Source organism: Carica papaya, chromosome 8 (assembly GCF_054855325.1).
Source record: "Carica papaya isolate Zhongbai chromosome 8, ASM5485532v1, whole genome shotgun sequence".
Lineage (NCBI taxonomy): Eukaryota > Viridiplantae > Streptophyta > Magnoliopsida > Brassicales > Caricaceae > Carica > Carica papaya.
Window position 1 is genome coordinate 7360285 of NC_142316.1, and position 13702 is coordinate 7373986.

General features: G+C 34.8%; 1 pseudogene across 1 annotated transcript; it reads right to left on the bottom strand.

Moving 5' to 3' along the window:
* Positions 1–3094: 3094 nt before the first annotated feature.
* LOC148240424 (uncharacterized) lies at positions 3095–11308 on the bottom strand (annotated as a pseudogene). The gene is made up of 5 exons (XR_015814074.1): positions 8225–11308; positions 7158–7312; positions 6843–7060; positions 4509–4628; positions 3095–3659 (listed from the first exon to the last, which is right to left on the bottom strand). The product of XR_015814074.1 is annotated as an uncharacterized LOC148240424 (transcript).
* Between the last annotated feature and the right edge of the window lie 2394 nt (positions 11309–13702).

A 13702-nucleotide genomic window follows, 5' to 3' on the forward strand; every position in this document is an offset into this window, starting at 1 on the left:
TAATAAGTAAAGAAAAATTACCTTAACCATCATCAAAGAGGCCCTCCCCACTATCCCAATCACACATCTAGATTAATGGGGGTGGAGAACGCCTTTCGGCAGGTCTAGAAATAGGATCAATAGTTGGGTGTTCTTCAACTGTTTGATGCTCCAAATTTTTCTAATGAAATTCGCCATTTGAATTGTTGACTGTTGCTCCATCTTGATTATCATGGTGGTTGTCTTCATCCATATCTCTCTAATAAAGAGGTTCTTGAATTGCTTGAGCATGATTATCATTCCATGGCCAACTTTCCTCTTCATTGAAGATAACATCGCGACTGATAATCACCTTTTGAGATAGCGGATCATACAAGTGATATGCCTTGGACTCCTCACTAACTTCACTAATAATCACATTTTAAACTCTTGTTATCTAACTTGGTGCGCTTGTTATCTGGAACATGAGCATAAGAAACACATCTAAACACTTAAAAATGAGCAACAGATGGTTTGATGTCACTCCAAGCCTCCTATGGAGTTTTATTTCAAACTGTAAGTGTAGGACTTCTGTTGAGAATATATACTGCTCAGTTGACAGCCTCAGGCCAAAATATTTTGGGAACTCGTCTACTGGTAAGAAACTTCGAACCATGTTCATGATCGTTCAATTTTTTCTTTCCGCCGCTCCGTTTTGCTGATGAGTGTAGGCTACAATGAGTTGATGACGTATCCCATTAGTTGAACAAAATTCAATAAACTTATTAGATGTAAAATCTCCACCTTAATCAATTTGCAAGCCTCGAATACTAGTCCTAGTTTCTTTCTCAACCTTTATTATGAAAAGTTGGAACATTATAAAGGCATCTGATTTTTCTGTTGAGAAAAATACTTACAATTTTTGACTAAAATTGTCAATAAAGGTCAAAAAATACCTTTTTCTACTGTTGGAGATAGGATAAATTGGCCCAAATATGTCTGAATGAAGGAGTTGAAGTGGTTGCAATGCTCTCCATATACTTCTCGTGGAAAAGAACTTCTATGTTGTTTTTCCAGTACATAATCTTCGCATAATAGGCTGGAACATAGCAGCTATAGCAACCCATGAACCTTCTATTTTTTTTGTAGAGTTTTAAGACCTCCAAAACTTAAATGACCATACCGATAATGCCAGAGATAATCCAAATTTTGTACAGGAGTAAGAAAATAGTGCTGGTTTTGCAGTTGAATCTTGGCAAGAAGGATAAACATCCTATTTAGGGACATGACTATTTCGGTAACAAGGCCTCTCTCAGGGTAGTCCTTACATTTGTTATCTCGAAATAAGATTGCCAAACTTTTCTCCTACAGTTTGTTAATGCTAAAGAAATTACTTTTTAATTCAAGACTATAAAGTACCTCTGTAATAACTTGTGAAACATGATTAATTTGGAGTTGAATGCATCATTTTCCCATTACACCAATGTTGGAGTTGTTGCCCAACTTCATAGACTTGAGAAAGCTCTCATATAGTTCTAAAAAGAATTCCTTGTGTCTGCACATATAGTTGCTACATCTCGAGTCTAAGAACCATGTTGTTTCACAAGGTGCTTTCTCGACATGAGCCATGAGAAGCAACTCCTCTGTTTTATCAATTGCAAGAGTATTAGGTTTAGAGAAACAGTCTCTTGACTCCTTTTTCTGTCCCATTATCTCTGCATCATCAATGGCATGGTTTAGAGGTTTCAGCATACCCTGCTCAAGAGCCTATTTTAATATGTAGTGGTTTTCTTAGTTTGTACATTGTTGCTTTTTTGCAACCAAGCACAAAACCTTGAGGTGGTGTAATATAAATTTATTATTCTCCATTTAAAAACACTAACTTAACATCAAATTGATAAACAAGCGATTGTAATGTATAGTTAAGGGCAAAAAGATTCTTATGTTTCAAAACAAACAATTGGAGAAAATAGTTCTTTAAAATCAAAATTTTACTGCTATAAATATTTATTTGCAACCAATTGAACCTTATGCTTATAACAACCCGAGCCCAGGATTTGGGCTTGAGATGACTAAATTTATGTAAATAATAAATTTAGAAAATTTTAATTTTAATTTTTTTGGAAGTTTTGAAGAAATATGCATTTAGATGTATTTGAAAATAATTTTCAAAAGTCAAAGTCAAACTAGAAATAAAAAAGGACCTATTTGAAATAAAAATTTAAAAACTGAGACAAAAGTGAAAAAATAGAAAAAGTGGCCTGGATGACCACATTAGCAGCAAGGCCAGTCGTCGTGCATCGAGTGACAGACACGAGGATACGCATTCCACGCGAGAGACTATGCAGACAATCTGTGTGCCAACCGATCTAACAATCTGGATTCACTTCCGCGCGCACGAATGACCCAGATCTGTTTTCCCTTCAGGTGCGATCGAATGGTCCACGTATCTTTAATCGGACGGTTTTGATTCATTTCTCAAATAAGCCAGATCTAACGGTGGAGATTGGGCCACGCAGCCCCAAATGAATGATCCAGATAAAAAATGGAGAGGTATTTAAACCTCTCTACCCGGACTCTTAAAACCTTAGCCGCCAAGGAGAATTGAAGGAAAAGAAGAGAGGCAGTCAGAAAGTGAACCAGTCACCGGAGAAGAAGATTGGTTGCTGTCGTTATCGCACCGGAACCTATCATTGATGGAAAAAGGTGGGTTTACAATGTTGATAATATAGACTCTTTAGAGATAATTTCATAAATATGCTCGGTATGTAGATTTATGACCGAGAACATCATGAATTCTAAAAAAATTAGTAGATATCTTATGGAAGATAACTACTATAACTCTATTTTTTTTTTTGTCCTTAATAGATTAGTAATCAAATATCATAGAAGTATATGGAGATGAATAATAAAATATAAAGTATATTATTTCTAATATTAATGGGAGAGTTTTCTATCATTTTGTTATAATCTTGATCGAGAAAATCAAACTACAATTAAGCCAACTTTTGTTTTATTAAACAGAGTTCTTAAAAGTCAATAGGTTTAATTCAATGAGTACATCCTTTATACGAGGTCTTAATAGCTCATTTTGAGCCTTTGTGATAGTCCTTTAAGGGTTAACTAAAAATAGAGATCATTTTTATATTGTGAAATCTAATAACAAGAATCAATTGCAATTTTGAAATATTCAGTTTTTTATTAACAATTTCCTAACTTTCTTTATCCTCTAGCTCCAAAATCCTAACTAAAACAAAATCACATAACAATAAATCAAAAGAAGAAGAAGAAGAAGAAGAATTTTGCTCTTTTGAACATGATGTTTCGTAGGATAGAAACCAAAAAAGGATGGAACAAAGGGCAAACTTATCGAGCAGTTGGTTGGGTAATAGACTCATCGCGTGACAGATAATTCTCAGTTCCAACCAAATCTACTGAACCCATGTTGAGTGAAGAATGAATAGAATCCTTGACATGTCATCTGAGTTACCTTCTCTTGCAGCCAAGGCTTCCTTTTCAATTGAGATTGCATCCTCGATCTCCTTCAGAACTTCAAAAATTGATGGACGCATGTGTCCATGAGGTTGAACAAACATCAAAGCTTTCTTGGCTATCTTCCACGTGGACTAGATATCATACTCATCATGCAAAGAAAGGTCGATTAGTCCCTATGTGTCACCACTTTCTATATGTAACTTTGCCTGCAACACAATTACAGAAGGAAATTTAACAGGTGAAACCAAGTTCATGTATGTAAATACCAGATTTCAAAACCACCTCGGGGTAAAAACTTGTAATTAAGAGTCCATATGGAAAATGGTTTTCTTATGAACTTTAACACAACCCACATCATTTCACATTCATGAGCTCTAGTTTCTTATTTGAATAACATTGAAATCTTCATATAATCAAAAGACAAACTTCAAGTTAAAAATTTCATCCTACGTATTTATTCTGGAGGAAGTTTGTTTAATGAAACCTTTATGATTATATTTATTACATTTTAACAGGTGAAACCAAGTTCATGTATGTAAATACCAGATTTCAAAACCACATCGGGGTAAAAACTTGTAATTAAGAGTCCATATGGAAAATGGTTTTCTTATGAACTTTAACACAACCCACATCATTTCACATTCATGAGCTCTAGTTTCTTATTTGAATAACATTGAAATCTTCATATAATCAAAAGACAAACTTCAAGTTAAAAATTTCATCCTACGTATTTATTCTGGAGGAAGTTTGTTTAATGAAACCTTTATGATTATATTTATTACATTTATACATTTTTTAGTTCTCAATTTCTGTATTTATATATATTTTTATATCTGAAGTCATATTAGTTATGAAAATAAAAATAATCTATAGAAAATAATAATGAAAATATAAGTTGTTTTCTTCATCATGCCATATCCTTGCTATCAGTTTCAAAACCTTGTATTTGTTTTCCAGAATTACACTATATAAGCATATAGAGAAAATGAAAATTAAAATATATTTTCATATAGTAACTAGAACCCATATTTCTTTGGATTTCTAACCAAACTTACCCTTTGGACTATGTTGCGGCAATTTACACCAAAGCTTTCATTAGATATGGCTTCTTGACCAGACATCAGCTCAAGAAGAATAATACCAAAAGTATACATATCACTCTTGTCTGTTAATTTCTGTGGATAAAATACATGCATATCATTCGAAAATTAATCCATTCAATGTGGCCAAGACATTTGATGCACTTGGAAAATCTTTTATGAGATAGTCTCCTACTATTCACAAGAACCAAATTTTCACAGAAATGTATACAGTATGATGTACTTAGACAACAGTAAGTACAAGAGATATCACATATACATACAAAACAGAGCAAACACAACACAATTTAGTCATATCAATTGCAGCTATTAGCTTTAACATAGGCAAAGTAGGAGGCTTCGGTAGGAAAGTAGTTTTACTCAGGGTCCAAATATCCAACAGTACCCAGAACTATGCTTGATATATGGGAAGCCCCATCTACTGCAAATTTTGAAAGACCAAACTCTGAAACCTTTGCCCTCATATGTTTGTCAAGAAAAATATTTTCTAGTTTTTAGATCCCTGTGGATAATAGTTAAGACACATGAAGATACTCAATCCCTGAATAAGCATGAGAAAAGAATTAATATAATTGCTCAAAGTGATAAACCTCTATGTAAAAGAAGATAATTTATCCTTCACACACCTCTTGCAGTATCTTCAGCAATCTCAAGGCATTTGGTCCAGTCGATACTTTGTTCACGTATTAAAGGACCAAGCAAAGATTTATGAATGAGTTTCTAGATACTCATCCCCAATCGGTTCTATCTATGTATAGAGAATGAGAAAAGTTAGCACGTACTGATGTGGTGTCTGGTGGCTTTTGGGCTTTGGAGTGCTATTTATAGCATTGTTGGTATTAGTTAGGTGATGTCTGGGTCTATAAGGGAGGAATTGTGGGCGTGGGAAGGGATTCATTTAAAGAAAAATTTGAAAAATAATATTCCTTTAACTATATTTTGAGTTTTTTAGAAAGAAACGAATTCTAAAACTTTTGATGGTAAAATTATTAATTTGTATAGATTGAGAGATAGATGATTGTATTATTTTAAGTTTTTACTGTTAGAACATAACATAATTAGTTATGTGAATTTTGATTGTGTTATAAACTCGCTAAATACATTGTAAAACTTTTGTAAATGGGTAGTACTCCTGGTTCTTAGTACTATGTTACTACACATTATTAGACTTTCTATTTTATTTAAAAAAGTATCTAAAGTTTATTCAATTTTTTCTTGTTGGTAGACTCACGTGCTTCCAAGCTGCTGGCCTTTGGTGTTGCTGTGAATATAAAATTTACTATAAAAAAGCTTGAATTTCATATTGCTTTCACTTGCAAACAGACGACTTACCATACAGATGTTCTTTGAGAGTCCCATTATACATGAATTCATAAACAAGTATACTTCTTCCTTCTTCTTGACATTATCCAAGAAACTGAACAAGATTCCTATGATGTGTATCCTTGAAAGCAGTGTCCCCTATATAAAACAGGAGCAGATCCCAATTCCTTAGATTGTCAGGGTCTATTGCAACTATAAACAACTCTCAACTATAGAAGCATATGAGTTCTTCTATTGGTTGAAGTAGCATATGCAGTTAGGCTTTTACGTATGCAAAACAAAGGGCCTTTGTCCAATTTATTCTACTGTGATATAAATTGCTAGATTTAAAATGTTATTTTATGGTTTGCATTAAGATTTAATCTTATCATGATAGTTCTAGAAAACCATTCTTAGATACTCCATTCATCTAGGTTTTTCAGACTAATTCTTAATTTTGTAGCCCTATCTACATAACCAGCCCCAGAAACTGACAGAATTCTTGGAAGCAGTTAGGAAAATGGTTTTGTTCTGTAGACTTGCCTATGAAGAAGGTAGAACTGCTAAAACAAGTAAAGAATTTAAGTGTTGAATTTAATCTTACTGACTTTAAAACGATTCCAAGTGTATGTATCTGAGCAGTTCTCCTTCAGGACTCTGTAGTAGGAGAAAAACTAAGATCCAAGTTTCCTGTGGAATATAAATCCAAGACATGATCCGGGTTCATTTTTTATTTAAAGGAAGATTTGGGAGTTAGTAGTTAGTCCAGTAAACACACTCTCAGTTCTTCTCTAGTTAATTGGTTAAACATCTCCAACAAGTCTATGCAGCATTTTTCATTTCTATCATGAAAAAGAGTCTGAAAAACAACTTAACTTTCTCTATCTTAAGCTGGAGAACTTAAGCTTCCACAACGAAGGCAAGAAAAAAGAACATAAAAACAGAAAAGGACAGACTAGGATATATTACGGAAGTAGGTAAGCTTACCTCATTAGTAAACTCCCGCTTTCCCTGGTAAGAATTACTTGTAAGAACTTTTACTGCAATTTCCTTCTCATCTTTCATCTTCCCATAACACATGATTCTAAATCCTCCAGAACTAATTTTCTTCTCAAAAGATTTCGTAGCATCTTCAATCTCAAAGAGCGAGAAGCAATGTGCAGCTTCTGCAGGAGCATCATTCAAGGTAGAATCTGGGCTTTGAACTGGCAAGGAATGTCTAAGTTCATATGAAATAAATCAAACAAAAAAAGTTTTGAGCTAAATCTGAAACATAAATATTAAAATTATTAAGAGGCATACCTCGATCATTGTATCTTCTCTTCCATTTGCGCATAAATATGCAAGATGCAATAGTAGTTATTAGCAGAACAGCAGCTACAACTGACGAGCCAATGATGATACAAATCTGTTTCCCCCTTCCACCCACTTCATGAAGATTAATGTTCCCAGAGCAGCTGTTGGAGACAAAAGATGAGAGAAGAAAAAACTCAATGGAAGCATGTGGGAGTTATAGGCCAACATAGAAGTGCCAGTTAATAAACACATGGGAGATTGTAAATTCAGCATAAATTTATAAATTGATCTAAAAATAAAATTTGAACTGAAAAAACTGAGTCATCAACTGACATTTTCATTGAACACTATTATTAAATAATTCTGACTTGTGGCCTTTACATAATTAGGTACAAACTAAAATTATACCTCTTAAAAATAAAGTAACATCTAAGTCACCAAACCTTCTGCATTGCCTTCTATTGTTGATTAACAAAAGAAGATATTTTAATAACTTTATTTATTGTCATATTTTTCTCTCTGTAGTGCTACCAAATGATGACGTCAAGGATAAAATACAGTTTGATGACCAATACTCGGGATATTTCAAATTCAACTCATGGGGTATATTTATTCTGTCCTATTTATTAGTTTTAGTATTCGTGGCTTGACCTTTATTCATGTAACATAACAATATTAGTTTAAATACATGAACAGTATGAATTTTGCTCAATTTGAACTTGTGAGAAGCTTAGATAAGTGTTGAGTAGAATATTTTATTATTTAATTAGTTGAAATGATATAATTAAAATTTTATGAGAATAGTAATTTTATATAATTAAAATTCTACTAAAATATAATTTTTTAATTAGTAAGTTGAGAATTTTATAAATATTATAAACGAAACAATCTAAAAAATTTATTATTTTTTTTCCAAAATTAACATAGTATTAGAGACAAATAAAATTATTTTAAAATTCTAATTTAAGAATTTTTTTCAAACCTTAAAATAATAAAATAGATTGAGTTGGTACTCACTTATTCAAATCTACTCTCATTATCAACCTAGATAGTGTCATAGACTAACCAACAACCTTTCCCCGACCCAGTCGGCAGCCAACAGCAGAGGCGCATAAGCCGTACACGCTGCCCACATGCCGCCCACGTACTGCCCACTCGCTGTTGCCTTGCCAGACAGATTTGCTTCCTCTGCGTGCAAGCCGTTCCGACTACCCTTTTCTGTTCCTTTTTCTGCCTCCCCCACACGCACTTCTGGTTTCGCGATATCGGTGCAGATCTGTTTCCTCCGCATGCGAGCCACTCCAACCACTCTTTTTGGTCATTTTTCTAGCTCTTTAGCACGCTTTTCCCTATGGTTTCGTGATACTGGCGCTAATTTGGCTTTTCCACATGTGAGCTACTCCACCAGTCTTTTTTGATCATTTTTCCGGCTCCTCAGCGTGCGTTCGCCTTTAGTTTTGAGATCCGGTGTCGATCCGAATTCTCCGCGCGTGAACTGTTCTGACTAGCTTTTTTTTATCCTTTTTCTGCCTCTTTCGTGCGCGTCCGTTGCTGGTTTACAACTTCATCTGCGAATTGGACATGTATGATATCGCTGCACCAACTTGAGTAGAATTGTTGAGTAGAATATTTTACTATTTAATTAGTTGAGATTATATAATTAAAATTTTATGATAATAATAATATTATATAATTATAATTTTATTAGAACAAAAGCTCTGTTGCTATTAGAGCTTGCGGGGTCTGATAAGATGGGGAGCACACTTTTGGGTTGGGTTGAGTCCGCCCCGCCCAATCCAACCTGTCTTGACACCCCAACTGCGCCTCGCGCATACGGACAGACTTATTGCATCCTTCAGGGTCCGGGGCTTGAACATCCTAATCCCATCTGCTATCTTGGGATGAAGTCCGCCCATAAAAGTTCAAATTAAGGCCTTCTAGGTCCAACCACAGCCCTTGTTCCCCAACCTTTGAAATTCTTTTTGGTATTCCCTCAACCGCCCGATTTGCGTCACCCTCGTTAAGGCCTCGTCAAAATCTTCACAATCAGTTGGCTCGAAACGGGCCCATATCTCTTCTTCAAACCCAGCCCAAGTCACCATCTTCCGTTCTTCTCTGTAAGTCTGGTGAAGCCATTGTCACCACTAGTTAGCTTCAATCTCTAGGTGGAAAGAAGCTAGCGGCACTTTCTGCTCATTGGGAATGCCTTAGTAGTCGAAGAATTGCTCGACACGGCTGAGTGATTTGGTCGGATCGTCACCGGCAAAGGTGGGGAACTCAAGCTTTGCGAGATTCGAGAAAAAGGGCTGATGGCCCCTGTTGTTCCTTTCAGTTCCATCGTCGCAAAGTGGCCGCGTCTGTCTACGTCGACTTGGAGTGTTGCTGTTAGACCCTTCGCGGTTTGTCAACAGAGTGTCTGTCAACCGCTTGAAGGTGTCCTCTATTTGGTGAAGCTTATCGGCGACTCCCAACTCCATTCGATTGAAGCTGTCTTGTAATCCCCCGACTTTGGCTTGGTTAGACATGGTTCTGATACCAATGTTAGGTCCCACTCAGAACCAAGAAGAATTGAAAAAGAATTTGCTTCTATTTAGGGCTAGAATTACTCGAATATTTGCTGTAAAAAAATACCCTCCTTTATTTATACTCGAAGAATGCATTAAATAGGAGAAATACATCAACTTCTTCCTGCTAAACAGGAAGCACGAGCAGCAGTGGCGCCATAACTGCAGCCACAACGGCTAGAAGATAAGAAATAAAAAACAGGAAATCAAAATAAAAGAGATAGCTTTAAACGATTCTGGAAGCATGATTTGTTGAATAATTACCCACGTTTTCCATGCTGCTTGCTGCGAAATACCTGGGATTCTTATGTCACATTTCCCTTTCTTCCCTTGAACTGCGGCATTTGGTTCTATCAGAATGCTGTCATTGTACAAAGATGTCACGGAAAAACTGGAATACAATAAACAAAGACAACGTAAAAAGAAGCGAGCTGAAAAATTAGCTATGGTTGGTTAAATAATTAAACAAATTCACAAAATCACCTTCCACTTCCAGGTGCAAGTGTGGTCTGATGGCCTTAAAAAGACCTAGATTTAGGTGCTAGTATAACTGAAGTTTCTGCTTCCGTTGAATCCTCTTTACTCTTTATCTGTAATATGTTGAAAAGAAGTTGGTTTAACTCTTCACTGATGATGCTGGTTACTAACAAATCAAGATGTTTCTGAGGTCTGAGAAACAAAAGACTCACATCAGAACTTTCTTCCATCCATCCAGGAATCCTATCTGAAAGAAGTGCAACATATTGCTCCGTTGCCAAGCATTCCTTGCACAACGTAAGCAGGCTGTCCATCACTCACACATAGCAGCTGTCAAACCTGTTATTATAAATAGCAATCAAGTTATACAATGTAACTTGGTATGTATCTCCTCTCCCTCTCTGCACCTCCATCTTCTTGATCTTGAAGATGATGATGATGCTCTTGATATTCATAATCGGGATTCATGGGTGACATAAGGAGCCAGTCGATTAGATCCACTGTTGTCTCAGTTATTTCTTTGGTGAAATTAGTCCACAACACCTCCGCGTCAACAGAAACGAGGAAGTTGTTGCCGCCGGAGCCAGCAAGGCGGCATGCATAAGGGTAGATACTACGCGCCATGAAGTTGCAGAGATCAGGATCTCCGTTAACATTGAACATCAAGTGATCCAGAATGTGATTCTGAGCAGTGGCTTGGGAGATGAGAATGTTGATTGGAACGTGAAAGGAGAAGAAGGTGGGTGGTCCCATTGGTTAGATATTCCAGATCGTCTCACGACCTTCCATATCACGCCTTAGGGTTTGCTTGACGTTGGTCACTCGGATGCTCATAGTTGCAATGGTTTGGATAGGGTGCATCTGTCTGGACGATATGTCGGCCTGCAAAGACCTAATTGACATGCCTTGCCGCCATATCTTTCACGACGCCTGCATCTTCCGCTGGTTGGAAAACCACAACACTTGCCCCGTGTGTAGCCTCTTAGTTCATTGATATTCCATCAGATCATCATCTGTGAAGTTCTTCTGTAATTCAAGACAGCTAGGTTAGTTTAGTTTGAAAATTCTTCTGTAAGTTGGTCTTGTAGGGGAAAAGGGAAATCATCCCTGATTTTCCAGTTTTGTAAATTTCTCATTCTAATTTGAATTGATAAAATGGTGGGAATATAACTTCGGGTTTTTTTTTCACACGGCATGGATCATTTTTTTTTAAAATGGGTTTTTTATTCAAAAGTTGGGTTGGGCTCTCTCTTCTTTTCCATTTTCTATTTTTTCCCAGTTTTCTGTTTGAAAAAAAAAAAAAACAGTAATAAAAAAATCATAACAATAATAATTCTAATAAAAATAATAAATAATTCTAGTTTTCAATATTAAAAAATCAAAAATTTTATTTTAATACATTTCTATTTTAAGACTAATATCAACTTTATCTTATGATATTTACCTTTAATAGGATCAATTGCAATGATCCTTTTTTATTTTAAAAATTAAAAATTTTTTATGGAGCCCATTAAAGCTATGAACAAGCATGTCAAATTAGAGATTTTTTTTTTTTTTACACAAATGGAAGGGCAAAAGGTTGAGGTTTGTAAGTCTCTTAATGGAGATAACAAAATACTTGTGATATCCTAAGACTTAAAAGTGTCGATAAAGGGAATATGACTTTACATCACAACAGAGGTTAGGAGGCTCTAGGTTATTTCAACTTGTTTCCATTGGAAGAATTCATCTTCATTAAAAAGTGAGAGATTTACAAGCTCTACTCCATAACTTTTGCTTACTATCTCATTTTGCTGACTATTTCTTTTGTAGTTTAATCATTAATTATTTTTAATGTATTTGACAAGAGATAATACCTTATATAACCTAAAATTATATGCAGTCTCTTTTAATAGTTAGCTTACACCATATATTACTCATTTAACATCTAATATAAGTTCATTTAACAATTTTTAATTTTTATATGTAAGCTTTATTAACCACTTATATATATATATACACACACACACGATTGTTAGAAAATATTTTCAAATCAAACTAAATCTGATAAATTTAAACATGCAATCTCGTTCCGAAATAATAAATAAAAGCGTACCTAGATCCATCGCGGAAGATTTAATTGCGTTATACGGTAAATACTTCCGAATCAACACGCAGTCTCAGAAGCTGTTTTTCTTTGGTGACAAGATTTCAGAAAAATAAAATACATCATCTAAGGATACAACACTCATATTAGCAGTGTACTTATGAAAGACCTTGCTTGGTAATTCCTTAGTAAGCGGATCCACAATCATGGAGTTTGTTTCAATATGCTCTATCGATATCTACTTTGAACTGTTTCTTTAACAACGATGAACTTGATATCTATATGCTTTGACTTCGTTGAGCTCTCATTATTGTTGGAATACATAACTATTGACTTATTGTCATAAAATAACTTTAACGGTCTTTTTTTATACCATCAACAATATGCAGAAAAAATTTCGCTGTCATATTTTATGATTGAATACCTCATAACAAGTTACAAACTTTGTTGCTATAGTAGAAGAGGTTATAAGTGTTTACGTAGCACTCTTACAGGAAATAGCTCCCCCAGCAAACAAGTAGATATGGTATGATGTAGGTTTTCTACTGTTTTGACATTCGGCAAAATCAGAATCAAAATAACCAATTTGCTGATTTTCAATGATCCATACTTGAATTGCTTAAATATTTACCTAATATCCCAACAATGTACGCAATATCCGGATGTGTACAAACCTGTGCATACATAAGACTCTCTACAACTGAAGCATAAGGAATCTTTTGCATCTCCGTAGTCTCTAAGTCATTTTTGAGGCATTAATTTAGAGTAAACTTGTCTCCTTTAAACATAAGAGAGTCACCTGGTTTACAATCCTGCATGTCAAATTTTTTAAGAACCTTTTTTATTAGCTCTTTTGTGATAATCTAAGAATATCCCAAGAACGATCTCTGTGTATCTGAATTCCTAATACAAAAAACGCATCCCCAAGGTTTTTCATCTAAAATTTCTTTGTCAGAAATCTCTTGATTTCGTGCAATAAACATATATTACTACTGACAAGTAGTATGTCATTGACATATAAAACCAAAAAAATATATTTACTCATACTAAACTTGTGGTATACACAATCTTTCACTAAATTCATCTATAAACCAAATGAGATGACAATTTGATGAAATTTGTGATACTATTGACGTGAAACTTGTTTAAGTTCATAGATGGATTTCTTTAGTTTGTAAACTATTTGTTGTGCATCTCTGGATACGAAGTTTTCTAGTTGTACTATATGAATTTTCTCATCAATATCACCATTGAGAAACATTGTCTTAACATCCATATGATGTAACTCAAGATTAAAATGTGCCATTAAAGCCATTATAGTCTTGAAATAGTCTTTTAATGAAACTGGAGAGAAAGTCTCTTTATAATCAATGCTTTCTTTCTAGATACAACCCTGAATGATAAGACGATTCTCATACCTCTCC